This window comes from Mesocricetus auratus, unplaced genomic scaffold (genome assembly GCF_017639785.1).
Source record: "Mesocricetus auratus isolate SY011 unplaced genomic scaffold, BCM_Maur_2.0 Super-Scaffold_15014, whole genome shotgun sequence".
NCBI classification, from domain to species: domain Eukaryota; kingdom Metazoa; phylum Chordata; class Mammalia; order Rodentia; family Cricetidae; genus Mesocricetus; species Mesocricetus auratus.
Genome location: NW_024429186.1, coordinates 39,554,529 through 39,569,021, shown reverse-complemented (window position 1 = coordinate 39,569,021; position 14,493 = coordinate 39,554,529). Strand labels below are relative to the sequence as shown.

The 14,493-nt window shown below is 43.7% G+C and overlaps 1 long non-coding RNA gene across 1 annotated transcript; it reads left to right on the top strand.

Moving 5' to 3' along the window:
• Positions 1-248: 248 nt before the first annotated feature.
• On the top strand, positions 249-2,061 carry LOC121139322. Its single transcript, XR_005876255.1, has 2 exons — positions 249-473; positions 1,824-2,061. It is a non-coding gene; the product is annotated as an uncharacterized LOC121139322 (long non-coding RNA).
• The last annotated feature ends 12,432 nt before the right edge of the window (positions 2,062-14,493 follow it).

The window sequence follows — 14,493 nt, the reverse complement described above, 5'->3', positions numbered from 1 at the left end:
TGGAATGCTTACACCCCAGTGGTTTTGAGTTACTTATAAGGCTTAAGGCTTTGTCCCAATGCGCATCAACTCCCAAGCCCTTCCACAACCAGCTACAGCCAAAGCGGCTTTAGTGGCTGGGGAGAGGCGTCCAACAAGATGGAGGCACTGGTCTTCAGAAGTCGGGCTGCTGTGTGTAGTAATGATAAGGTTTCCAAGGAGGCGTGAGCAGAGCACTGGCAGTACCAGCCACACACCCTAAGAAACACAAAGAGGCCTTTGGAGAGAATGGCCTCTTACAAGACAAACAAGGAACAGACGGACGTTTATCAACGCCGCTGCTCTGTTTTACATTTTGTGTCACTGAGGTGGTGTCACTAAGTAGCTCATGCTGGCCTTGAACTATCTAGCTTCCTGTCTTAACCGTTGTGATTACCCGTGTGCTCCACCATGTCTGGCTAATGCTGTGCCCCATCATGGCGATTTCCTTTACGGTAATTTGTTTTCTATGTCACTTTCCTCTGAAGAGAGCAGGGTGGAGGGGAAAGTGGATTCTCATTTTCTGTTTTATAGATTTCTGGGTTTTGTTTTGTTTTTGCAACAAACCCAAAGGCCACCCTCCTTCCTTCCTTTCTATTTTTTATATTTAAAAGTGGGTGCTAGGGGAGTAGAGAAAATGTATAGCTCAATAAAAAATGGCAAATAGAATAAAATAGTTGCTAGAAAAGAAAGCGGGTGCTGCCGTAGCTCACTGCTGGTATATTTGTCTACCGTGCATGAACCCCAGTTTAATCCCCAACAGCAGGTTTGCCTTTCTTCTCTCTCTCTCTCTCTCTCTCTCTCTCTCTCTCTCTCTCTCTCTCTCTCTCTCTCTCTCTCTCTCTCTCTCTCTCTCTGTCCCTCTCCCTCTCCCTCCCTTCCTCCCTTCCTCCCTTTTTTTTTCCAAGTTAAACAAAGGATCTAGGTGTCATTCAGAGGTAGAGTGTTTGTTCTAGGTCTAGTTCCAATGACAGGGGTGGGGTAGGGGTAAGTAAATGGAAGATACATTTGTTAGTCAATCGTTTAACAATGTTTTATGCAATGAACTGTGTGGCAGGCTCCATCTCAGACACCTGCAAGAGGAGCTGATCTAGCAGTCACCTTGAGACTAGACCCTTTCCAGGGCTTACGAGACTGAGCAGTGAAAAACCAACAGACGGGGTGGGGGAATAAAGTACATAAATCACTTTGCAGTTTCTTTGCATTGATGGAGAGTTGGCTTATGCCCTCAAGACATCTATGCCATTCTGGAAACTTCTGAAGTCAAGTCTTTATAACTCGAAGAGATGTGGGAGCATTGGTCTAGTTAAAAGAGGAAACTGCTGACCCATAACGATGCCTGTCCATAACCCCAGCATCTGGGAAGCATCCTGGAGACTGAGTAGACGGTTGCCATGAGCTGGGGGCCAGCCTGAGCTACATAGTAAGTTTCAAGCCAGCCTAGGCTACAAAGTGAAACTCTATAGAGGAGAGAAAGCCAGACAGAGAGACAGAGACAGACTACAGGCCCATGGTAGAGCAAGAGTCTTAGTATCTCTAGCGAGCCCTGGGTTTGATCCCAAGCACCACAAAACGTTAGCATGGTGTTACATGCCTGTAAGCCCAGCAATTCCAGGAGACAGACAGAAAAGAATTCTGAGTTCTAGGATAGTTGCATTACATAGGGAGAATAAAGCTTAAGAGCACAGTAGTAAATTGTGATCGTTTTCACTTGTAGCCTGAACAGAAGCGGAGTGCTCACTGACAAGTGGTAAGGGTGGTGCTATTTCACACCAAATTACTTCACAGTGTTTGTTCACACTCAGCAGGGAGGCCGTCTTGGAGACTCATGTTTGGTTTGGTTTGCACATTCGTGGGCAGATCCTGACTCTGAAGAAATGAGTGTTTGGCTACTTCAGGTCCAGGAATTATAAATGTGACTCGAGTTCTTCCCTGGGTAACTGCCTGAAATTCCTGACAATGGCAACATAGGAGAACGGATGGTTTGGGGGATTTTGTTTTGTTTTCTTTATGCAGAAAATTAAACTCTGTTCTTAAGCTGTATTCCTGGCCCATTTTCTTTTATATATTAAAAAAAAAAAGACCCACAACTTACAAATGCTCGATCGACATTTTATAAGTCCTCAGCCCACTTTCTTTCAGAAAGTGTTCTGGAAGGGTACCAGAGACAGAAAATGGGAAAGACCAGGGTCTTGGTTCTTGTACCAGCTGTGCCTGTGTTAGCAGGGTGACTTCCAGGAGTCTCCATTCACCAGCTGTGCACGGAAGGCTTTGTCCTTCCGAGTCACAAAGGTGGAAGACATAGTTTCTGTCTCCCAGGAGCACACAGAAGACCGGGCAGGACACAGTGTTAGTAAATAACTACATCTCTGCGTGATAAAGGCTGCAAAAGTCCAGTGAGAACAGCCTCAAGGTGAGGCACCCAGCTGACGGGGACAGGAGGACGGGACGTTTCCTGTGCTCTGAGTTTGTTTCTCAGCTGCGAGATGAACTTTTATGCATTGGTGCAGTGCACCAGCGTGCGCTTCAGTTCCAGATGAAGCCCCTGCAGTGACTTGCACCTGTCTGTTTGTGAGTTTGAAAGGAAGCTTCATGGCTCTCACCATCCTTCTACCTAGGACTCCTGTAAAGCAGGGCTCTTGCCTTTCTGCCTAAGCACACCCCCACCCATTCAACACTAAGCACACCCCCACCCATTCAACACTAAGTACACCCCCCACCCATTCAACACTAAGTACACCCCCACCCAATCAACACTAAGTACATCCCCCACCCATTCAACACTAAGTACACCCCCACCCAATCAACACTAAGTACACCCCCACCCATTCAACACTAAGTACACCCCCACCCATTCAACACTAAGTATACCCCCCACCCGTTCAACACTCACATCATCTCTTGGCTCCCCATGATGTACTTTCAGGGTGTGTGTGTGTGTGGTGTGCTTGGAATCAACTCTAGGAGCCCATGCATGCTGGCTCTACCTCTGGGATGCATCTTCAGCCCGCCAAACATACTTTCTATATAAAGGCACCAAACCTGTGGAATTGAGATTTGCTGGCTCTGTAGAAATGGGTGGCAACTGAGACCAGGGAGTCCAAAATCACCTGGAAAAGACAAAGAACAAAGAAGAAAGTAAAGTGTAGAAGGGAGGGGTCAGGAAATCTGGAGGTAAGTGATCCCGGCCCTTGAAACAATCCCAGTCTGGACTGTGCAAAAGTAGGAAGAAGGGAGCTGCCTAGAGAGCCCGGAGGAGCAGGACTCCTCGACGCTTCATGAGGATAAAGGAAAGTCAGCAGAACGGTCCTTTGTCTTTTTTCTTGTTTATCTGAAGCTCTGTCTTCTAGGAGACAAAGTCAAGATGAAATTAAGAGAAGAGCACAGACTTTCTAAATAATTAGGGAGCCCACACCACCGCTGTAGAAACCCGTGTTCCTGGCAAGGGGACTTTTAAACTGATTTCTCATTCATTAGCATACATAGTCATTCATTCACTCAGTGCTAGCCTTGGGTGGAACACGAAGTTGCACAAGACTCAGCTCCTGATCCCACTCGATTCTAGTAAGCATTTCCTGAGCACCCACTCTGAGCCAGACATTGGACTCTGTCCTAGAATTCAAACTAGAATTAAAAAGGACAGTGCGGCTTTTTACCCATGGAGCTTATATTCTAGTCTATTTGCTAATAGAATGTCTTTATGCTTAGAATATCCTAAGCATTGCCTTGAACAGACATTACTCTTGCTTGCGATTCTGTCAGTTCTCTGGCCTTGTTGGGAGGATAAATCCAGAGGATTTATTCTGGAGTCTTGGCAGTTCAGCTTTGAGCTCACAGTGTTTGTGACTGAGAGAGAAAAATGGTCTGTTTCCCTATCTCTCCCCCACAGGCTTAACAATGCACCTGGCTGGGTCAGGAGCATTTGCTTTGTTCTCCAAGTGAGGTGTTACACATACACAGTCATTTTTCTGGCTTTCTAAAATGCTTTATTCAACCCTCCAATTTCCTACCTTTCTCTTTCCTGTCCTGTTTAATAATTAGGCTGCTTAATAACTGCTGCTGATGGGGTGGTGGTGAGAATGGTTAGGGCTTACAAGACCCTGGGGAAGATAACAGCTTCCATTGCCAGAGTCATTCTGCTTCCAGAAACTCCCTGAGCAAGCAAAAAGGCTGCTCTTTCCTGCACCAGACTTGACTAACTTGGTTCATTCTGTCCCCAAGGGCCTTGCCAAGCCTTTGGGTTCTGCCCCTGACTTGTGCTGTTTCTACTCCCAGGGCTTTTACTAATAGCATTTGACTACTGCTTTTCAAGTACTCACTAGGTCTGGAAGTCAGAGCAGACGAGACTGAATATAAGGAAAAAAGGAACCAATCCAGGCAGCTGTGACAACACAGAGGACTCAGAAGGCCTCATTGATCGAGCACATGTCAGCTCAAGGGCACTCAGGCATGGGCTTCAGAACAAGCCATGAGTGCCTACCTACCTAGGGAGTATAACCAGAGAGACAAAGATGGAGATGGGACACTCATTCCACATGAAGGGAGTGGGTGGAGAGTCACAGAGACAGACCTTCATGTACACTGAGAAGCTACACAATGTGGGGCAGGATACTGGTTTCAGAGTCACCCAGCTGTGGGTTCAGGTGTCAGCCCCACCATTGAATAGCAGATGATCTTGGGCATGTCATTTAGTATCTTTAGCTTTGGCTTTCTCTTTATAAATGCAGTTAACAATTCTTTTTAAAAATAACTCATTTATTTTGGGGCTAGAGAGATGACTCAGCAGTTGAGAGCCCTGGCTGATCTTCAAGAGGACCTGGGCTCAATTCCCAGCACCAACATGGTTAGCTCACACCTGTCTGTAACTCCATTTCCAAGATTTCTGACATCTCCACACAGACATGCATGCAAGCAAACTGCCGATGAACATAAAATAAAAATAAGTAGTGTATTGAAATTATTCATTTATCATGGGTGTGTGCTGAATGTGTATGTGCACCACATGTGCAGGAGTCCATGGAAGCCAGACGAGCATATCATACCCCTTCCAGGCAGTTGTGAGTCTTTTGAGGGCTGGGGAAAAAACCCAGATCCTCTACAAGAGCAGTGAGTGTCATGCCCACTGAGCCATCTCTTTAGCCCCAGGTAGTAACTCTTATCTCTCATAGACATTTTGGGAACCGATGAGATCAAGATACCTTCATGCATTCGGCATTCAATGGGCAGCATTAAGGAGTACCAAAGTGACACACCTGTGTGGTTCCAGCTACTCAGGGAGCTGAGGGTGGAGGTTTACTTAAGTCTAGTCATTTGAGAGACGCCTGGGCCAACTCGTCTTAAAACAAACAAGGGGGTGGGGAACAGGAAATAAGTGCCACCTGGCATTATTTTTTGACTGCCTTTTCTATGGTAGGTTTGGAACTATGTATAGAAAATGTGTTGCGACAAATAGGTTTGCCTGTTAAATGGTTCCAAGAGCTCTTTTGAGGGTTACCTGGTAAAAGATTAGCTTCCTCTTTCTCAAACCTGAACTTCTTGTTGGGCAAGGGGCACTGGAGGCCACTAGTTGAGTATTCTCAGCAATTTGACCACCAGTGGACCCCTAATCTCAAGTTGCCTAGTGTCTCAACACCAAAAATGTTTATCTCAAAGAGGAACTTTAAGGAAAGTTAACTCTCAGTTTGACCTATACAAAAGAAAAAGAAAAAAAGGGTCATTCCTCAGGTGATCCTTATAATACGTTCAATTGTACCCCCAGTGACCCCACTTTTCTACAGGATCCAAAGAGAGTATGGTTCTTTTAAACTGCCCCGTTCACAAGTTTCACCTATACCAGTGATTTTGCCAGAGCAGAAAGGCAGCCTCTCTTCAGTACACAGTGATTATGATACTGCATGAGAAACACTGTGGTAAAGATATTCCAGAGTCCTCTTGGTGAAGGTGCTATTTGAGATAAACTTTGAAGGGAGCTCCGATGGGGAGGTGTGGGGTTGCTTCTGTGTGAGGGACAGTTTAAACAAAGGGAGGAGTGTGTATAAAGAGATGCCTGGAGAGGATGCTAGGAGGTAGACTAGACGTTGAGGGCTGTCATGAAAGGAAAAACAAACTTATTTGGGGATTAAAAACCTTGAGGCAGATGTGCATGTGAGGAAGACGATGCTCTGGCAGCTGTGCAAATTCAGCAGAGCAAGGCTAGAAGCTGTTGCAGTGATCCAGGCAGAGGCGGTGTGTATACAAAGTAGGTCAATGCACCAGGAAGGCTGGAGAGAGGATTTTAGACATAATATGACAGGACCGCAAGAAAATTCAGTAATCTGCAGTTCTTCCTTTTGTAACTGAAGCAATTAAAGACCAAAGAGACTTCATTCAACTATTTGACTTTCTGTACTCCCAATGTACCTACCCCCCAAGGAAATGCCAAGAAAGTTCACAGGACATGGCCAGTTTCAAGGCCTTTTTCTCTAAGTCTATTATTCTTGGTCTTTGGATGTGTAAGAGAAGGGCAGGGACAAGGGACTTCTAATGAGGAGTAGATTAGGAAAAGAAAGGCAGGAGACTGCAGGAGTCTCTTTTTCTTCTTCTATGGTCTCTCTAAGCTTCTTTCATTTTAGAGGAATGAGGGTTTTATTTGTAGAACTGTAGCCTCTAGCATGTTGGTTTATTTGTAGAGGACTTGGCAAATGATATTATTTCCTATCAAATATAACACACCCAATTTATTAATGTTTGAGAATGCCTGGGAGTTGAGCCTACACTGTACACAAAGAGGCAGAAATTCGGTCTGATGCAGACTGTGTGGGTGAAGAGCAGAGCCTGGTTTGTACTGGTTTTCCATCTCACACTAATCACTGACAGTTTGGCATGAACATTAAATAATCCTGTGGCACTAACAATATTTAACAGAGAGGGAAACTGAGGCCCAGAGAGACTATCCATATGAACACAAAATAAGCAAGCATTGCTCAGGTTCAGGACCCAGAAACCCCTGACTTCAATTCCCTATACTTCCTAGCACACCTGAACACCTCTCCAGTTGTTAGAATAGGGACTTGTCAACATTTCTACTGTATCCCTAATTTGTGCAGGTTCATGGCTAGATGATTTCAAGTAATTATCTAAACAAGGATATATTCAGCTTTTTATTTGATAGGTAAAAATCTTTATTAAACATTTTATTTAATATTCATGCATACATATAATGTGTTTGGATTCAACCCACCTCTGCATTCCCTCCCTTCCAATCCTTTTATCCCTCTATTTTGCCTCCAGCTATATATATTCTCTGTCTTTTTTTTTAGTTTAATACCCAAGGAGTCCATTTATTGCTGTGTGTATGTGCATATGTGTAGGACTGTTTCCTGGAATAATGAAGAGAGAGATTCCTTCCTCCAGCAGCCATCAGCTGATAATGGCTACGCAGGGTAGGACTTCTTGAACCTTTCCCCATCCAGGCTGGGATTTTGGTTGGCTTGATCTATGTAAGTCTTGTGCATGCAATCCTAGTCATGGGTGCTCTCATATGTAGAAAATAGTGTTCCACTATAGATGTCTATTCCCTCTGGCTCTTAAAATCTTTCTGTCCCCTCATCCATGATGAGCTAAGCTGTGTTGTGTGTGTGTGTGTGTGTGTGATATAAATGTTTCATTTAGAGCTGACAACTCTACAGCAGCCTCTTATTCTCTGCACATTGACCAGTTGTTAGCCTCTGTACTAATTACTATCTACTGCAGAAAGAAGGTCCTTAAATGGTGATTGAGAGACACACTAATCTATGGCTATAAGATGAGAATTTAGGGGAGCAGTTTATTACTCTGTCTGTTTAGCAGAATAACAGTACTAGGTTCTTCCCCAGGACCTATCACCTAGCCAGACATGGGGGTTTTGGTCCAGTTAATGATGCCCTGCATGGGGCCCATCTTACGGAGTGGAGTGGGCTTTAAATACAATTAGAGAGTAGTTGATTATCCCAGGAACTTCTGTGGCACTATTGCATCAGCGGGCACATCTTCCCAGACCAGGCGTTACACTACCTTTCAAGGTTCGTAGCTGGGAAGGCTGATGGTGACTTCTCTCTCTTGGTAGTGTGCTGAGAGCCTTGCAGTGCTATGAAAGCTGGCCAGTATTGGAAGATAGCTTCCAGGTTTTTGTTGTTGTTGTTTTGTTTTGTTTTAAGCAGAGTCTTATCCAACAGTCCGGGCTATCCTCCTGTCTCTGTCTCCTAAGTGCCGAGAATCTGTCTTGTTCTTTCGGTTCTCTGACTCAAACATGGACTAGACCACTTACGGTTGAGTCTGGGTTATCTTATCAAGCAAAAGATGCCCTTTTTGGACAGCACAGCTATTGCGCTAGACCTTAGCAGCATAGTGTTTATATAGGGCTGTAACATGAATTCTAGTTAGTCTTAATAATAAAAACCTAGAGACTGATATTGGGGTTAAAGCTGAAGGTCGGAGAAGCAATGCGGCTAGCCGCTAGAGAGATCTCACCTCTAACAGTGCTCAGACAGAAAGGGCGAAACTGTCCTCAGCGTGGCTGCAGACTGCACTGCTCTCCACCAAACCTCTGACTGCAATGCTGCTGTCTCATCCCGCTTTATATTCCTCTCTAGTGCTGGGATTGGAGGCGTAGGAATCCCAAGTGCTGAGATCACCTTTGTGTGAGCTTTGTTTCTCTTTTAGTCCGGATCAATTTCATGTAGCTCAGGGTGACCTTGAATTAACAGCGATCCATCTGCCTCCGTCTCCCAGCTGGGATTAAAGGTGTGTACCACCACTGCCTGGCCTCTATGGCTAACTAGTGTGGCTAGCTTTGCACTCTGACCGTTAGGCAAGTTTTGTTTGTTAGATCATAAACAAAATATCACCACACGGGGCTGTGGTTATTTTGTTTTGGTTTTGGTTTTGAAGGCAGGGTTTCCTCTACGTAGCCCTGGCTGTACTGGAACTTGCTCTGTAGACCATGCTGGCCTTGAACTCAGAGATCTGCCTGCTTCTGCCTTCTGTGTGCGGGGATTAGAGGCGAATGCCACTACCACCTGGATTTTGTACAGGGCTTTTCAATGACACAATTATCATCTCTTTTTCCTTACGTGATGGGAAAAGGAATTAATAAGACTTAATGATTCTTTCTTTTTTGTTTTAGGTTTATTTACTAAATTTAATCTGCACAAATGCTTGTCTGCACATGTATATGTGCACCATATGTGTGCTGAACATCAGACTTCCTGGAACTGGAAGTTGTGGGTGTTTGTGACCTACCACGTGGGTGGTAGGAACAAAACCATACTTGTAACACCTGAACCATCTCTACAGCCCCTAATGTATGTTTTTTCTTAATTGTAATCCCAGCACTCGTGAACCTGAGAATCACAGTTTCAATTTTGAGGATAACCTGGGCTACACAGCAAGATTCTGTCTTAGAAGAAGAGGTGGGGAGAGAGCTTGAGGGAGGGATTATATAGTATTAAAAGTATATAAAATAGATAATAAAGTGTTTGGAGTCAGGCCTGTAATCCGGTATTTGGAAGGCTGAAGTGGGAGGATCGCAGGTTCAAAGTGACTGCTTGGGTGACAGAGTGAGTTCAGAGTCAGCCTGGGCAACTTAGTGAGATTCTATCTCAAAGTAAGAAGTGAAAAGAGACCTGGAACATAGCTCAGTGGTAGAGCACTTACCTACATGTGCAAAGCCCTAGGTTAATCCCACTCACCGAGGAAAACAAAAGTCATGCTTGAGACAGGGTATAGCTCAGTGATAGCATGTGTGCATGGTAGCCTGTGTTGAATTCCCAGGATCAAAGGAAAGATAATAACACCCGTCTAAAAATCGTATGTGTATCAATATTTGAATATATGTACATACTTACTTATCTACATATTTTCATGAGTGTAGATACATAAACAAGCTATCAGGGACTGGGGATGGGGGCTTTGAGGTAGGATGCTTACCTAGTATGGTGGTTTGAAAAAACTGGCCCCCTAAGGTAGGATTTGTGTCCCCCACTATTAGAAGGTGTTCCCATGGTGGAAGAAGTGTGTCACTATGGGGACAGGCTTTGAGATCTATCTTAAGACATCAGTTGAAAGATGTAGCACTCTCAGCTGCAGCACGACATCTGCCTGCATGCCACCATCCTCTCCGCCATGATGATAATGAACTGAACCTCTGAAACTGTAAGAAAGTCACCACAATTAAATGTTTTCTCTATAAGAGTTGCTGAGATCATGGTGTCTTTTTACAGCAATAGTAACCTAACTACAACCTAGCTTGGGTGAGGCCCTGGTTTTGATCCTTGGCAACTGTAAATAAGTGAATGAATATATAAGCAATGTTATATACTTGTATATATGATTACACACATATTTATTTTTGTACTGATTCCTATTAACAAGCCCCTGAAATTTGCTTTTTTCCCCCATTTACAAAATAAACTGTTATTTATTCATATAATTGGATTGATGGGCTCTTCTGACTACTGGAGAGCATTAGTGCTTCTCCTGTTTCTAGTGGCTCCTGGTAATTGCACAGTTTGATAAAGCTTTTTTGTAACTGGTCAAATTAAGATCATGCAGCCAAGAGTATTTTACAAACTATAGGTACTTTGTTAGTAATAGTTATCAAGGTATCTTATGTGTCATGAGGACTATATTGTGCATGGATGGGTTAGGTATTTCCCCTTTGGCTGTTCTCACCAGAAGGTAGGATTTGTGTCCCCCACCCCAGTTTTCGTTTTGCATCTTGTTCTTTCTTTCTTGTTTGTTCTGGTGCTGGCATCAGGCACAGGGCCTTAATCACACTAAGGTCTACTGCTAACCAGAGTCTCACTAAGTTGCCCAAGTAGGTCTTGAACTCACTTGTAGTGCAAGCAGGCCTTGACGTGGCTTGCAGTCTTTGTGCCCTGGTCCCCTGAGCAGCTGGGGTTTCAGGCCTGAGTCACTAGCTCTTGCTGGATGTTGGTCATAATCTTTTGAAACACTCACTCCCAGGACATATTTGTGCTTTGGACAGGAGTGTTGAGCACTGAGATTGCTGACTTAGTTCATGGTGAGTGCTGTCAGGTGTCCACGTAGAAGGGACTTTTCTAGGACCCCAGGAGCCCTGGCCCCTGAGAATGTTCTCCCACATCTACTAATCTCTGTACCCGAGACTTCCCTGATGATTAATCGGAGGAGCCGTCTTACTCATATCCCTCACCAGACCACAAGACCCTAACCACAATGGGAGCACATTCTTCCCAACACCCCCTGGAGGTCCAGAGTCTGAGGGCATTTTGCTTCCATATAAGGATGGTTAACTTCACTGAGACCATGGAGGCCCTCAAGAAGTGTAGCAGCTCCTTAGTTCTTTAAGGCAGTTCTTTGCTTAAGACTTGGCTTTTTTTTTCTGCTTTCAGATGACAGCTTAAGTAAGTCCAAATTTGTGGCTTTAAGAAAACAAAAAAGAAAAACCTAACAACGACCTGACTCAGAACTGTTCAACCATTGTTCAGCTCACCATACTGTGTGTCTACAGATAACGGGCGTATATATTATCTCCTTTTGTTTACTTCTCCCCAAATGGAAGTCTATTCATTTCCCAATGTATTTTACAGAATGGCTTGCCTGTTGCCAGCACAGGGAGGATGTATTAATCCTTACACTCAAAATGTTTAAAATAATGGGAACGAGAAGAAATTGAAGGGCCAAGAGGACTCATTTGTCTCTGATGTTCACCCTAAACGCCTTCAGAAATGTTAGCAGTGAATTAAACCCTGAACTCAAGAGCTGACCTAAATCACAATTTACCAAAGAGACTCTGTAGTTTCTTAGCAAAAATTGCATTTTTATGTCTAGAATGAGGGAGCTTGATGATGGCCTGAGTCAAGTGGTGTGAACTTCATTCTGTCTGGTCTGAGGGTAAAGAGTCAATGTCATTCTTTGTGTGAAGAAACCTCTTCTGAAGAAGACAAAGGGAGGCCGCAGCATAGTCTAAGATACTGAGATGTGATACTTCAGTCTGGAAAAGGAGAACTGGCTTGGGAAAAGAACAAAGAGGGCTTTCTTGGCTCATAGACCAAAACTGCACCTATGTTTTGTGGACGATGGAAGGGCCAAAGTTAAGCTGTAAGTCCCACTTGCCCAAGGACAGATAACTTCCTGGAATGCTGTAGGCTATTGTTTGTGGGAGATAACAAGCCACATATTTTTAATCACCTAAACAAATTTGTTTGACTCAACTGCACTGGATGTGCTTGATCGCATGTAGTCAGTGGGGCATAAGCAGTGGGGTGTAGGCAGGAAATATGTCAGGAGGTATGCTTGCCCCTGATTGGACCTGATGGGAAACACTTTATGGGGTTGCCTTTTTAAGCCTCTCCAAAATGTGACCTGTACCATTTTCTAGGAATCCAGGAATGAATCATGCCAGAGTCTGTCATCCTGGCCCGTATTTAATTGAAGCTTGCTAAAATTTGGCTCCAAAGTCATGGAACTGGTTTTCCTATAGAGAATCTCATGTTTAATAGATGGGAATCCTCTTATCTATGTTAACCTCTGACCTAGTAACTGATTTTTCTATGAGGATCAGAGAGCTCAGGCTGAGATTAAGGCAATGAGTGGGAGAAGGTAAGACTAAAGGCAGGAGCACAAACTCCCTTTGTGTGAAGTTGGTAAGAATTCATACATAACTAGATACTTGGGGAAAGCAACTCATCTGATACCATAATAGATATTATTGATAATATTGTTTACCACCTTGGATGCCATTCAGAGAAGCTTTTGATTTTATCTAGTTATTGTCCAAGTTGTAAATTTGGTCATGTAAATTAACAGAAGATAAAGTCCAGGTATTCTTAATAAAGGAGATTATTTGCTTTCTATATAGTGAAGAGAAAATTGTGAGCAAATCAAGACACGGCTCAGTGGCTAAGAGCACTTGAGGCTCTAGCAGAGGGCCTGGGTTTGGTTCTTAGCATCCTTACGGTGGCTCACAACCAACTGTAACTCCAGTTCCAAGGCATCTCATTCACTTGCAGGGACTCAAACATAAACTAAAATAATAAATAAATAATTTTTAAAAGACTAAGATAGGGGCTGAAGAGATGGCTGAAACGCTAAGAGCACTGGCTGTTCTTCCAGAAGAGCTGAATTCAATTCCCAGCACCCACATAGCATCTCTTAGGTGTCTGTAACTCCAGTTCCAGGGGATCTGACACCGTCTTCCAGCTTCCCTAGGCACAAGGCACACATGTGGTGTATAGACATGCATGTAGATAAAACACCTTTATATATAAAAATAAATAAAATTGAAATAAAAGACTACTATAAAAGGTGGGGGAGGGGAATACACAGTGGGGTCTAACCTGACTTTGGGGTAGTTACTAGGTCCTCAGTGATAGCATTATCACTGAGGTCATAGCTAACAAATGTAGCTCTGAGGGCAGAACTCAGCTTGCAGACACAGTTCATCTATTTATTAGTCCATGTGGAATGGGTAGGGGTATAGTGCGATGGACAAAAAACAAGCAAGCATCAAATAAGCAAAGTGAGGCTGGGGATGTAGCTCTGTATGTGAGGCCCTGGGTTCAATGCCAGCACCACACACACACACACACACACACACACACACACTCACACACTCACACACACGCACGTCAAACCAACAACCAACCAACTAAACAAACAAACGGAAACCAGGGTGTTAGTTAAATTAGAGTCTTTAGATAAACCAGGAATAGTGATTTTTAGCATACATGTGTCTCCTGCAACATCTGTGGTGTGAATGAGAATTCCTGGAAGGAAGCTATATCTACAGAGGTTGATGGCTGATTGAAACATCAGCGACTATGGAGAGGCTGGAATGTTACAGGTCCAAACCCTGCTTATAATTTCTCTTGGGCTATCTTTATCCACCTAATGAGCCTTTTTTTTTTGTTTTGCCCACCTCAGAATGGGACCTAATCTCCTGATAAAAAGATAAATGCCTTCTGAAAATATTAAATTAACAAAAGTCTATTCTTTGCCTAAGGGCTAAGAATGGTCATTGTATAGAATCTGAGGCCTATAGCTGAGATTTCTCTGCCTGGCTATCAATCACTCTCTGATGTTTCCACCACTATATATTTGTTAAATGCCTTCCTTTGTTCTGTTATTATAAAAACTTCTTGATACTGCTTCTGTGTTGGAACATAGAACTTTAGATAATCCAAGTCTATGTTCCCAGGCAATGGTCAATCATATTTGGCTCTAGAATAATTTATTTTGTCTTAATAATTGTTTTTTGTGACAGACTGGCCTGGAGCTCACTGTTTAGTTGAAGATGACCTCCAACTTCTAATTGTTCTGTTCTCAACTCCCAGATGTTGAGATTACCAATGTGTGTCACCATGCTGGTTTTGTATGGTGCTGGAGACCAAAGCCAGGGTCTCTACCATCTCAGCTACATTCTACCCCAGTGTTTATGTTTTTTATTGGCTAGGTTATAAATTTATCTGTGAGGCT